Raw genomic sequence first — 14506 nt, 5'->3', positions numbered from 1 at the left:
CTGAGCCACCAGACCCAGCAGACCTTGCGTGCTTGGGAACATAATATTCGTAGTGCACAACAAACCCAAAAGAGAAACTGCATTACGTGGAGGAAGCTCTAGAACTGCAGGCCTTTGGTAATGCATAACACAACAATCCTAAAGGAACAATGGTTCTAAACCATGCCACAGAAAAGGACACAACTATACTAATTTTTCACGCAGCATCCGAATTTGCTGTGATGTGCTAGAAGAAAAACTTAGTAGAGAGTCATATCTACTAACATGGCCTGTTGTTGGTGTCGTCCTTTGCTCTGGTACTCAAATAAGGTTGTCTTGTGTGGTGCACAGCCTCACACACTGTTGCAAAGGCGAATGTGCAAAGGATTTGTACTGGAGGCATAGCCTTCATTGCAAATTCCTATGCATACACAAACTCGCAAGTTTCCCATACATTGGATGTGGGCTGCGCACTTTAGCACACAGGTCATCTGACGTTTTGGGGGGAAATTAACACATTTATTCTAGTTTGTGCCTGCGTCAGGTAGGCAGTCATTTTTGTACGCAAAGCCTATTCTGACTATCTTAGAAATTGGACTTTGAATCAAGACCTATGGGTATTTGTGCTGATCCGTGCATGTAATGGCTTTGGCTCAAAGCAATGCAAAGCTTTATTTATGCTGAGAAAAGGACACCATGCCAGCTGAAAACTCCTTTTGCACTGGAGAGCAAAGAGCAAGCTCCGCTTTGCCTCAGCGCAAATCCTTAGTACATCTGGGCCAACACTGCTCGGAGGAACACACACTCCAAATTTTACCTGTAACACAAACCAATATCATTGGAAGGAACTGCATAATCTGTATGGGTTCTTGTAATGTAAGGTAATGTAATGTAATGTAATGTAATGTAAATTGATACTTGTAATAGCGCACTACTCACCCGCAAGGGTCTCAAGGCGATTGTACGAATACCGCTGTGGAACCCGTCCTGGCTTTCCCTGTGAGGCGTCCACTCCTGGGCACCCCCAAGGTGGAGGCCAGGCATCCTTAGCGTTGTGGGACCGTTGTGGAGATTAAGCAAGCTATTGCCCAGAGTTGCAGAGTGGGACTCAATGATTGGAATATGCACCGAGGCGAGAATTATCAGGTCCATGGAATATTTGAGCCCAAGACCCGCCGAGGTGGGGAATTGAACCCTGGTCCCGGGCTAGACCCCTGCATCAGGGTCTGCCGCTCTAACCATTGAGCCACACTTCTCCACCGTGCGACTAGAGCTAGGGATGCAAAAGAGCCACATATATGATATTGGGGGGGACAATTAGAGATTGTGCACAAAAGCGTGGAGTTGGTGCAAGATGGATAGTCCCAACCATTTAGGTTCTGAGAGGTGTGGAGGTTATATAGACTTTGGGCCGCATTAGTTATGCCGATGGACATTTTGCAGCCTGTGCTGCAGCACTGCAGTTGTAGTGGAGCCGGCCTTTGCTAAGATAGCGCCCTGGGTGTTGGTACAGAGAACTTTGGTGCCTTTGTGGATGGTAGTGAATTAAACGAGGCAGCAGGGGGCGCTCCCTTTTGTGTTCACTGGTCAGTACCTGGATGAGCAGGGACTGGCCCCTGAACACAAACATGCCCGGACCACCCCCAGCGCACCTAAATCACTAATAGCTTAGCTGCCTTATGCAGGTGATGGTTTTGTTGATGTGTGCCAGCAGGGGTCAGTGGGTGAAGGGAGGGCAAGGAAGGGGGCTAAAGGGGTGTTAAAAACATTGCAGGCTTAATGATAATGAAACTAAAAAAACACATTAAACTGGCAAATCAGACAGAAACGAACAGGCAGGGACAAAGACTAGGCTGGAGCAGGATGAGAAGGGTGCTGCTGTTGGCATAACCTTAATGCACACAGCTCCATGCGCCCCTCAGAAAATTGGCAAGCTAGGCAAATTGGCGCCCTGGGCCCAGCTCGCCCATACTAAAGGCCGGCTCTGCGTTGTAGGTTTATGAAATGCTTGTAAACAAGGTGGTGGAGGGCAGCAAGAACATGATGGTCACATCTGTTAAGAAACAGCAATCACTGCTGGGCAAACATTTCTGCCCCATTAAATCAGGGTTGGGTCTTTTCTACCTCTGGCTGATTCAGGTTCCTGTGCGTCCAGAATGTGTCACTATTAGTCCCGCCATGAAATTTCCACAAACCCTTGTGGCGCACGTCTGAGAATCTCTAGTTCGAGACATCTGTTGGAGGAGACAGTCACTTATGGCCTTCTATGCTGGAGGGTGAATAATCACCTGAACGCGCCAAAGCCACCAGGTCCTTCCTGCTAGATGGGGGCAGCTCTAGTAATACCAAGAATAATGATTTATTTTATATAGCACTCCATATGGCACTTCAGCTGTCTCTAGGCGCTGTAACTAACAGATGTAACTATTGGCCAGTTTAATGGTGCACTGGGCCCAGTTTAGTGGTGCACTTGGCAGTCTCTTCTTTGAAATTAATTTTCGTATTGCACATTTGTGGGGAAACAAATGGAACTGTGGTTAAAGAACAGTTGAGGCTCTCCCCTCTCTACCAGCCCCTACTTTGGGTATTAATAAACAGTGTGCAGGGTTCAGGCCTGGGACAAGTGAATGAGCAGAGCCCCAGGGGCGCACAGGATCTTCCCAGGGGCCGAGCGCCTCGAGGCGCACCTCGGCCGGAAGAGTGTGAAGTCTGCGGCGCGTCTTCACTTCCCCTCTCGCCCGGAAGCATCTGCACATTCCAGACGGACTCCGTAAGGGGAGCGCGGTACTGCGGGAGCCGCAGCCAGCCACGGACGGGCCTGCTGGCAGGCAGTAGTGGAAAAGCCATCTTTCGATTGTTACACGCGGAGGAGCGCGCCAGGGCCTGCCATTTTTCACAGCACTTCTGGTGTTATGTAAGGCTGCTCCAGCGCGCATGCGCAGGGCCTGCAATGCCTCGCAGCTTGCCACATGGGCCCATGCCTGTAGGGTGGCCAGATCTTGAGAACCGAAAACCTGGGCATTTATGCAAAAATAGAAGAAGGGCTACAATTTTACATCAAGGGCGCGGCGCAGAATGATAGCTCTCATCAACATAGGAACACAATAAAGGCACTAAGAAAATAAAGACATGTAATTTTTAACGCCTTAACCGCTGCTGTTTTTACGCCGCGGTGCGGGCGTTCTGAAGAGTGGGCGGGGCTGCGTCCTAGGGAGGTAGTGCTGCTGTCGGCCGACGGCAGCACGCAAGGGGTTAAAACCAGCATATCTGTTTAATAAATAGCTTACATATAACTGCTGCTAACTAGCACAGCTTTTTCAAATACTTTATCGATTTTCACAAGGTGTACAGATAGCTTATATTCGGTTAAGCGAGGGTGTCCACATTTACATGTGCGCATAAAGCATTTGGGTAATGCGCCTTTATGGACACCATGAGCCCAACCAGGCGTCCAATGGCAGAAGAGAAAGGGACAGGCTAAGGAAGAGAAAAAGGAGGAGAGAAGAGGGGTGGGGGCACAGCCTTAGAAAACCTAAAGAGTGCCTCAGTCTCACTGTTTTCAGTCGAGGCCGTGTAAAAACCGGTACATGAGCCAAATTTGCAGAAATCTGCCAGGACAGCCGGAGAAAAACCGGGACAGTCCTGGCAAATCCGGGGTCCTTGGTCACCCTATCTGTCTGTCACCAATGGATGTCAATCGCGGGTATTACTTGCTAACCCTGCCATCACCCTAGCAACCAGAGACGTTTTAAGACTAGGGCAAAGTGGTCAATTACCCAGGGCTCCACTCTTCCAAGGTCCACCCTGGAAAAGTAAACTTTATCTCTCTAGTTCACCTCTGTCTATTTCTATATATGAATCTCTGTTCTGCTCTCCACCTCTCTCTCTTTGCCAAGTGTCATCTTAATGCTTTTTGGGGTCCTCTGAAAGACATATTTCAAATGTTTATTTGTGAAACCCATGAAAAGTTTGGCACCATACGGGCTACAATTAGCACAAAGGTTGGTGCTAAAATTCAAAGTTGTTAGGAAAAGGGGGACTCAAAATATTTCTTGGTCTGGCCCCAAGAATCCTTAAGATGACCCCTAAGACACTGGCCTAAGGAGTCAAATGAACTCCGCAAGAGGAAAAAGTAACTAACTACATAACTTCCAAGTTTGCCAGGTCCATGGGTGGCAAGTAAGACCAGTCCAGTTTTTTTTCCATAGAATTCTGCGACTTGTAGTCCTGTTTTTTTACTGAGTTGAATAAACTATAAGTCCCAGAATTCTGAGAAAAAAACAGGATTGGCCAAACTAGTCACCATAGACCTTGAAAACACGGCAAGTATGTTAATACGGCACTGCTGCTCAACCATTGCAGGGGTCTAATTTTTTATATTATACCACTTGTGAATAATAGCCAATACGTACTGATCTGTTTTATCGTAAATATTTGTAACTGCGCCGTTCAGAGCCAAGAGCAAGAAAGGTGCTGCACATCTCCAAAACAGTTAAATAACTATACAAATAAAGAAGAAAATAGAGATACAAGAGGTCCTTTTAGATACAAGCTAAGTATGCAAGCATTGGCAAAGCTAATAGGTTGTGTATTTTTTAAACTCTTGACTTTGACAATGCTTATTGCCAAATACTTTGCAGCTTTGGCAAACTAGCTCTGCAATGCAATAGGTCTCGCATTTGTGCGAGTATGAGCTATTGGCATTGTTAATTTACAACGCCTTTTATTTATGTTTTGGTTTTTAAAACATAAGTAAAAGCCATTGTCATTTACAATGCCAATAGCTTAAAATCTTGCAAATGCGAGACCTATTGCATTCGAAATGCTTGACCCTCCTGTAGTAAGAGAAACTAATTTAAGAAAATAGTGCTTACAGACTAAAGAAGACATACTGTGTAACAACCTAAGTAAAACAGCCAGTCCTCATGGGAGGTTAAAAATGAAGGCAAGGCGGTACTAAAGAGCGACTAACAAGCCTAATAACGAATCAGAAGCCAGCATTCACGAAGGACAATTACACAAGCCAATGATAAATATGGGAGGAAAGTGGGCGGGGGTTCAAGTCCATACCACAATACAGCAAGGCTCGCAGAGTAGCACATGTGCTGCCCAGGCTCGACCTAAAAAGAGAGGTCTACAGCAAGCTGATCCCATGCAGATTATACTGGTCAGATCAAAAAGGAGCACCTCCTCGTCACCAAGCAATCAAGACCACTTTTTATTGCACAGAGCTAAAACTGTGAACCTCCTACGCAACGTATGTAAATGTGAGTAAAATTCACTGTCTCTTTAACCCCTTCTACGCTGATGACGAGCTGGGCTCGTCATGGCGTAGCCCGCTCGCACGCTGATGACGAGCCCAGCTCGTCACGTAACATGCGGTTTTAAAAAACTCAGCGTACGAGCGGAATTCCGCCCGCACGCATGCGGTTAAACAGCTCTTTTTGCCCTCGGTTAGTACACATATGTGTGCAAAGTCCTATGATGCATCACACCAGAACAGAAAACTTTGTGGAATGCTGCAACTCACAAGTCACTAATCTGGTCACAATAAGGACAGAACAAAATAATAAATGTATTAAAAACTAAAATAAGCACTATTAACCCATTAGTAAAGCTATTGGCGTTTACATATATAATAAGCACAACTATTGGCCTGCTTTACTGTATACAAAATTGTTAAATATTAAACATTCATTCGGAAATGTAAATATAGCAAACTAGGAAGCAAATGCAAATTACCTAGGCTTATCATCAACTGAAATTCTTACATTTCCAAAATTGCCACTCACCTAACTAACAGCATTGATTGTTAGCCACCTTTGGGCTCTTAGCATTATTTATGAGAAAATAAATGACAACATCTCAAATGAATGTTTCCACATATGTAAAAATATAGCAAGTGATAGAAGAAGCTCGCCAAACACGATCCTCACAGCATAGGGAGTAAAAGAAACTACTTGTTTCAACAAAAAATTAGATTGCATGTTCTGAGTTCAACATATGTGCAGTAGTCTCTTTAAAGCGACTTTAAATCCTAGGGCCAGATGTGACTTGTCTTTTGCCTTTAAACCATTTTGCTTTGACTTACACTCAACAGACCATCTCTCAGACCAAATATATTCATTGTGTGCAGTATAGTGCTTCAGAAAACACAAGGCATGGTGGGAAGTTTGCTAGTTTGCAAAGTGACTGTCAGAATATAACAAGCATTGGCATAGCCAATAGGTCTCGCCTTTTGGATTTTATCCTTCCTGGGTGCTGTGCCACCAGGGATTGAATAGCCATACAATTACCACACACTGGTTCATGCTTGCCTCTGCTGCAAGCTTCTTTTTCCTTGGTGGCATTTGGCAATTAAAAGGCAACAATGTGGTGGGGGGGGGGGGTTGAATTGAAAGCAACTAAGGGAGGGTTGAAGAGAACTGAAAGCAACATTGGGAGAATGACGGGAACTGAAAGTACCAATGGGTGGGTGCGGTGGGAGATTATGGGAAACTAATGGTCACACGTGCATCAGGGCAATCTTGTGATTCGCAGGTAGTGCGTTAGCAATTAATGCGGGGTGTGTATTATTAACTAAGACTGATACAATGCGACATATACACTTTAAAAATTTTGTGAACTACTTATGAAAATCCTCACATGAAACTGCGCATACCAAGTGTTGATATTTATCTACAGTGACACATGCAGACGACACCCTTAACACCGCCGAACACCTGCACTTCCGAAACCACACCGACCCCAACACCACCCTTAGAGGAACACTCATCCACAGACCCCCCGGACCCCGGGCTCAGTTCAGCGACTCCATTGCCGACCTCGCCAGCCCCCACGCACTCGCCTCCACGGACTACATCCTCCTTGTGGACCTGAACTTCCACCTCGAGAATAACAACAACGCCAACTCCGCCACCCTGATCGAAAACTTCGCCAACCTGGGCCTCAGACAACTCGTCACCGCACCCACCCACGCCGCTGGCCACACGCTGGATCCCGTCTTCTCCACAGGCTCCCACGTCGCCTTCGACCACACCACCGAACTCCACTGGACTGACAACCGCTGCATCCATTTTACCTTCAAGAAACCAACCATGCACCACCGCACCCAAAAGCTGCCTCGCCGCTGCTTGAGCAAAGTCACCGAAGACCAGCTGATCACCTCCCTCGCCAAGAACCCACCCACCGACCCTACCAACCCAGACGCCGCGGCCCAAAACCTCAGACAGTGGATCGACAACTGCGCCAACACCCTCGCCCCGCTCAAGAAACCCTCCAACAGCCACGCCAACAAGAGAGCCACCTGGTTCACCGACGAGCTCCAGACCTCTAAACGCGCATGCCGGAAACTGGAGAAGACATGGCTCCACGAACGCACACTGGACAACCACGCAGCACACAAGGACGCCACCCGCAGACACCACCACCTCATCAGATTAGCCAAGAGATCCTCCTTCAAAGATCGCTTGGATAACAACGCACACAACAGCAAAGAGCTCTTCAGCATCGTAAAGGAACTCTCCAACCCCAGTGCCAACGCCAACGACATCCCGCCCTCACAAAAACTGTGCGACTCACTAGCCATCTTCTTCCACCGCAAGATCGCTGACATCCACGACAGCTTTAACACCATGACCACCCCGACTATGCCAGACTCCACCTCCCCTGTGAACACCACCAGCGCCAACCGCCTGGCCTCCTGGTCCAACAGTCAACGACGACGAGACACGCAAGGTCATGAACTCCATTCACTCAGGATCTCTGTCTGACCCGTGCCCACACCACATATTCAACAAAGCAGACGCAGCCATTGCACCCTAACTACGGAAGGTCATCAACATCTCCTTCGAAACAGCAACATTCCCGGAAAGCTGGAAGCACTCTGAAATCAACGCCCTCCTCAAGAAGCCCAACACGGACCCCATGGACCTCAAGAACTTCCGTCCCATCTCCCTGCTCCCATTCCCGGCAAAGGTCATCGAGAAAATCGTCAACATGCAACTGGCCCGCCACCTCGAAGAAAACAACATCTTGGACCCGTCCCAGTCCGGATACAGATGAAACCACAGCACCGAGACAGCCCTCATCGCCGCCACAGATGACATCAGGCGCCAACTAGACAGCGGCGAAACATCAGCCCTAAACCTCCTGGACCTGTCAGTCGCCTTCGACACGGTCTGCTATTGCACTCTAAAGACACGCCTTCTAGAAGCCGGAATCCAAGAGAAGGCTCTTGACTGGACCACCTCCTTCCTCTCCGGCAGAACCCAGAGCGTCCGCCTCCCACCCTTCCGATCCAAAGCCACCGACATCATCTGTGGCGTCCCCCAGGGCTCATCCTTCAGCCCAACGCTTTTCAACTTCTACATGGCCTCCCTTGCACAAGTGGCCCGCCATCACGACCTCAACATCATCTCCTACGCTGACGACACCCAGCTCATCCTCTCCCTCACCAAGGACCCAAACTCTGCCAAAACCAACCTCCACGCGGGAATGAAGGCCGTTGCCAATTGGATGAGGAGCAGCCGTCTGAAGCTGAACTCTGACAAGACGGAGGTCCTCATCCTCGGACCCACCCCCTCAGCCTGGGATGACTCCTGGTGGCCAACCACACTGGGAACAGCACCAACACTGACCGACCATGCACGCAATCTAGGATTCATCCTCGACTCCTCCCTCTCCATGTCTAAGCATGTCAACACCGTCTCCTCCTCCTGCTACAACACCCTCTGCATGCTCCGCAGGATCTACAAGTGGATCCCGACCGAAACAAGAAGAACAGTGACCCAGGCCCTCGTCAGCAGCAGACTGGACTACGGCACCGCACTCTACGCAGGAATCCCAGCCAAACACCTACAACAACTACAACGCATCCAAAACGCCTCCGCCCGACTGATTGTCAAGTCCCCCGCCGCAGCCACATCACCCCCCACCTGAGAGACCTACACTGTCTCCCCGTTGACAAGAGGATCCCCTTCAAGCTCCTCACCCATGCACACAAAGCACTCCATAACGCCGGACCAGCCTACCTGAACAGCAGACTCAGCTTCCACACCCCCACCCGCCAGCCTCGCCCTTGCCGCTGTCCCCAGCATCGAACGAAGGACCTCCGGCGGCAGATCCTTCTCCTACCTCGCCACCAAGACCTGGAACACCCTCCCTACCCACATACGGCAGACCCAAAACCTACTCGCCTTCAGAAGACTCCTCAAGACCTGGCTCTACGAGCAGTAGCAGCACCCCCCCCTCTCCTCAGCGCCTTGGGACCCTCACACGTAAGTAGCGCGCTTTACAAGTACTCTGATTGATTGATTGATGCCGCTCATTGGAAGGCCGTATGCAAATCTCAAATTGTCACCTTTCAATTGCCTGTTTCTGCATTTCAGTTTTGAACTGTTTCTGATGTAGTGGAACCTTTGCCCAGACAGTGCTATTAACACGTAAAAAAGGCAAAATACTGTAACCAGATATGGCACATAATCTGCCTTTACTTTCCACATAATTTCGTCAACTATACCGCACAATTTGATCCTGTCCTGTCGCCCTACTTGTAAAGTCAGAGTTTAACTCGCTCACACAATCAACCAGTCATGTGGGAGTCCTGAGTTCATAAGCACAATGAGTTTCAAGGCTGTAATAGGTGGCGCTGTATTATGTTTTGAGGTAGTGATGTTTTAGGATAGAGCCTATATAAATAGGAATTAGGTAGGTGAACGCTCTCCTATATACTGGTCAGTGCCAATGGCGGATACCATCATGCATGATGGGACCCGCAGTACAGAGGCTTCTAGGCGTCGGGAACAAGGGTTTACACTAGAAAGCAATCCTAAATGGGGTTTGTAGCGCTGCAAAACAGGTGCACATGTGACCAAAATGCACTCACCAAAGCCGGAAACGGAGACTCCACACCGTTAACAGGCATCATCCTGTAGCCAAGCAACAAGCAGCAAGCCACGCACACCACTCACAAAGAGCATCCTCTACTAGACTGACACAAACAGTACGACGAGGAGCGCTGGCGTCCACTGCAGCTTCTAAGTTCCCATTCTCGGAGTACCACTGTTGGCACTCACCGAAGGAAGAGGGCATGGATGCTGTGCAAGAGGGCAGCTACACAGGGAGAGGGCAAAGAAAAGGCAGTGATGGATTCTTTCCTGGAGCAAAAGTTGACCCGCATTGCCATTACTCATTACTTATTAGGTTAGGTTGGAGGCACAATAAATTGGTAATGGTGATGTTAATACGGCGATCAGCTGCATTGCGCATGCCAGTGAAAGGCTGAGCTTGACACCTCTATGCAATTGCGGCACCCGCTCCATTAACCTGAAACCACGAGATGGGTGCCCTTTAAACAAGCATTTGCAATACAATGGGACTCGCATTTACGCGAGACCTATAGTATTGCAAAGAGTAGTCATCCTGAACAACTGGAGGGGAGGAGTCACAGACAATGGGGGGACAGCGGGGGGAATCACGGACAACAGGAGTGAGGGAGAGAAGGCATGGACAACGGGAGTGCAGGAGGAGTAGAGAGGGCAGTAAGAGAACCTCATTAAAGAAGATAGTGGTCACAGTCTAAACATGTACAGTGTAACACTCGAAGTAAAAGGGCCAGTAGCCATGGGAGGATACAAATGACGACATGGCCGTAATAAGGAGGGACAAACAAGCCTATAAACGAATCCGCAGGTAGCATTTACGAAGGTCAAAGTCACAAGCCAATGAAAAATATGGGCGGAGCTTCCCTCACATACTGAACTACAGCAGCTCTTCACCAAAGCAGCGCTTGTGCGCTGACTCTAGGCTCGACCTAAAAAGCCTAAAATGCACCTGGCAAGGGGGTTAAAGAAGTAGAGCACAGCTGAAAAACACATGCACTCTCATGGAGTATTTACCCAAAAAGAAAAAAGTCAGCCGCTTAAAAGTCAGCAGTGGAAGGACACAAGTAAAGGGCCATGCAGCATGGAAGGGACAAACACAAGATGAGGTAGAAAATCCTACACAAGCCAACAATTAAGAAGCAAGCAAATGAGAGAGTGACAGTAAAGCCAACTAATGGTAAGCAATGGGCAGGCTCTAAGCCCACTGTTCTTTTTTTTGTGTTGCAAACTGACGTTATTCACTGTCTAGTAGGTGAAACCTAAAAACAAGGATTACAGAGGAACAAAAGTGTGGGAGGATGTTTCAGTGAGCTGAACATTTACTGAATTTATGTAGTTATGAATTTGAATCTCAAAAAAGTGGACTCAGCCTTTCATCTTTCCAGGTTGGTTAAATTGAGTACCAAAAACTGGGAAATAGTAACATATGTTAAATATGATACATAAAAACTGCAGAGATTTGGTATTTAGTGCTATTTAAGGAACAAGTAACTATTATTAATCACAAGGAACATCTTTGCTGAGTGTCTGCTCATAAAGTCCTGCTGGGACTAAACTAAAACTGTATACTGAACAATGCAGCACAGACACAGCACCGAAACACAACAAGCGGGGGTCGGATCATATGATCCTGGAGAAAATTGCATTAACTTGTCACTCACTGTCCCATATGTGAGGAAACAGAGAACAGCTACACCGGGGAATTCAGCTGCAGAGAAGATAACCTCTGAAAGCTTGAAGAGAAGCATAAGATTCTGCTTGGAGAACAGCGAAAGGTTATAAAAAGGCAGCATAACCTAATAATCTTGTGACGCCTTCAGTGATTCAAAAGCACATTCGTATAGTCCTTGCAACATCTGTGAGTGCATGTGACTGTTCAACTTTTGCAACATTTCAAACTACTAAATTATGCCGGGAACACATCAGTGAAATTAATTAAACTGAACAGAGAGAGATGGGGGAGTGCAAGAGAGAGAACGAGCAAAGGAGAGAGAGAGGGACAGACATGTGAAGAAGAGAGAGCAAGCAAAGTAATGATCAGTGTGGAGCACAGACCGCAGATGGAGGGTCGATTGCATCATTCAGCGTTTTAATTTGGCAACATTGCGAGCGCACCCACTATGGAAAGATCGTGAACTCCACTTCCCAGAATGCAACGTGTCTTATTCAAAGTAGCCCATGGGGGCTCACGATATCGCTAAATTGGGAAAGTAGGAGGACTTTTGTGTACTCCCTGACGGACAGCCTATGAGGAAGAGAATTCTCGAAACGCGTCGGCTATGTCAGATGCCTTGAGTTATCAGCGAATGTAACCGCCCATACCAGCAAAAAGCTGTGGGGAAGCCTGGCTGTGTTCAAGTGCGGTTTAATGAAGGACACCCCAAAGTGCTGGAGATACTATGCGGCTGTCCTGCCGCGGAACCTGCACCACCCCGGGAAACATAAAGGGAGCCACAGGGATGTTGGCCGCATTCTGTGGAGCACAGACCGCGGATTGAGGGCGATTGCATCCCCTGGAGTTCATTCAGTGTTATATTTTGGCAACATTGCGAGATCACCCACTATGGAAAGATCGTGAACTCCACTTCCCAGAATGCAACGTGTCTTATTCAAAGTAGCCCATGGGGGCTCACGATATCGCTGAATTGGGAAAGTGGGAGGACTTTTGTGCAGCTATATCAGATGCCTTGAGTTATCAGCAAATGTAACCGCCCATACCAATAAAAAGCTGTGGGGAAGGCTGGCAGTGTTCGAGTGCAGTTTAAAGAAGGACACCCCAAACAGCTGGATATATATATACATATAGTGAACAAGGACGTTATGTCCGAAATGCGTCTGATGGCTTGCACCACAATGAAATAAATAATTTTGGAATTTGAAGACTGACTCTGGCGTATTTTTGCAGTCTGCATACCTGTCAGTGCAACAAAGCACTTTGAAGGCAAGTCGTATACGTCTTTGACAGTACCTCTGCAATAAAGGAAAGCAAGAGCCCATTTGGTCTGTGTCCGAGTTTTGATTGTTGGCTGGCGAGACTCGATGCAGCGCAATACGAAAGCGGAATTCCTAATATATATATATATATATATATATATATATATATATAATATATATATGCACCGCAAGCTGGAACCAACACTCCAGAAATCCCGCAATCTTCAGGACACCACCAAAGAAGGAAATGAGAGCCGACCCAACTTTCAGGTGAAAACATTATTTATTGGATTTTCTCGCCACCAGCATAACGTTTCGGCCTGCCCAGAGACCTTGATCACACATATATATATATATATATATATTACCTACTGGCGATAGCCAGTAGGTATATATAGTTAGGATTTTTTCTCTATGGGATTTTTGAAAATTCTATGTCTAATAACTTTGGTGTTTGTGGACGGAATTGGCTGAAATTTTCAGGAAAATGGCACATTTTGTTTCTGAGCAGCCCCTGAAAATTTGGGGGGGGGGGGGTCGTCAAGGGGGGCCCGAGAAAAAAGTGGGGTCCCAAAAACGTGTTTTTCCCATGTTAATTTCCATAGGGCGGTTGGCCTCACTTTTAGCTCGAACGGCTGAATGGATTTGCACGAAACTTGGCAAAATTGTAGGGACTGTTAGCCCGATGTGCCTTTGCTAGGTCTCAATATATGTGCTCCAGTGGATTTTGAGAAATTAACGTTCAAAAAAAGATATATATCTGTGACAGTGCTCCGGGCAGCGCTCCGGTTCGCGTACTTGACGCGTAACGGAACTTTGCGAAGCAAAGCTGATTGGCTCTCCGATGTCTGTCAACATTCTAAACAGTCCGGAGCGGCCGCCATCTTGTCTCTCGGTAGGATCGAGAGACAAGAGGAGGCCAAAACAAAGGGGGAAATGAAGGAAAGGGGGCAAGGTAGACCCCTTCTGACCCCCTAGGATTGATGAGGGGGATATTATAGATATGTATATAACAAGAGAGAGAGTAAGGGAAGATTACATAAACTATGTGAGGTAGGAACTCCTGGTCCCCAAAACTAATAGTAACAACAAAGAAGGAGTACCCACTTCATTAGAGGAAATATAGTAATTAACTGTTTCCTCCAGGGTATTGTTTGGGTTTGCACAAAGTGCCCCAACCCGTTTATCCGGACAGTGCTTGTCCTTTAAGAAGACCCCTCACTCACCAACCTGGTTGGTGACATGCTTCATCATTGGGGTCCCACCCCATAGGCCGAGTGCCTATAGGGTGTGCTGCGACACCTGACTACAGTGGAGCGGGATATTGTTTCTTTTTTATATGTGCTTACAATTACAGTGTGAGGGTATGTTTAAAAAGGGCCAGTACTACTCGATTCAAGACTTTATTCTTGAGTGTCTGTGCCCTACTAAAACCAATGTGGCACTGTTGCCTAATTAGGAAGGCTGGGGTGTCTCGAGAAGTGTAGTAAAAGAATTATTAAAAATAGCGAAGTGTGCTATGTGCGGAAATTATAAAGAAAACTAGGTCTACATGTTTCAACCAATTTAAAAATTCTCTGGTTTTCGTCAGGACCGTGAATGTTTTGCACGGGGTGGTACGCACACGCTAAGGTGCGCCCTGCCTTCGTGCAAGCGTAAGACCACAAACTGTGGTCTAGATGAAAAAGGGGTGTGTTAGATCCTGATTT

General features: G+C 47.3%; 1 protein-coding gene across 1 annotated transcript in view; it reads right to left on the bottom strand.

Moving 5' to 3' along the window:
* PKD1 (polycystin 1, transient receptor potential channel interacting) overlaps positions 1-14506 on the bottom strand; it is a 410044-nt gene that overhangs the window by 313397 nt on the left and 82141 nt on the right. The gene's annotated exons all lie outside the window — the stretch shown is intronic.

The sequence above is a fragment of the Lissotriton vulgaris genome, chromosome 10, assembly GCF_964263255.1.
Source record: "Lissotriton vulgaris chromosome 10, aLisVul1.2, whole genome shotgun sequence".
Taxonomy (NCBI): Eukaryota; Metazoa; Chordata; class Amphibia; order Caudata; family Salamandridae; genus Lissotriton; species Lissotriton vulgaris.
The sequence above is the reverse complement of the archived record's forward strand: the minus strand, read 5'-3'. Positions and strand labels throughout refer to the sequence as shown.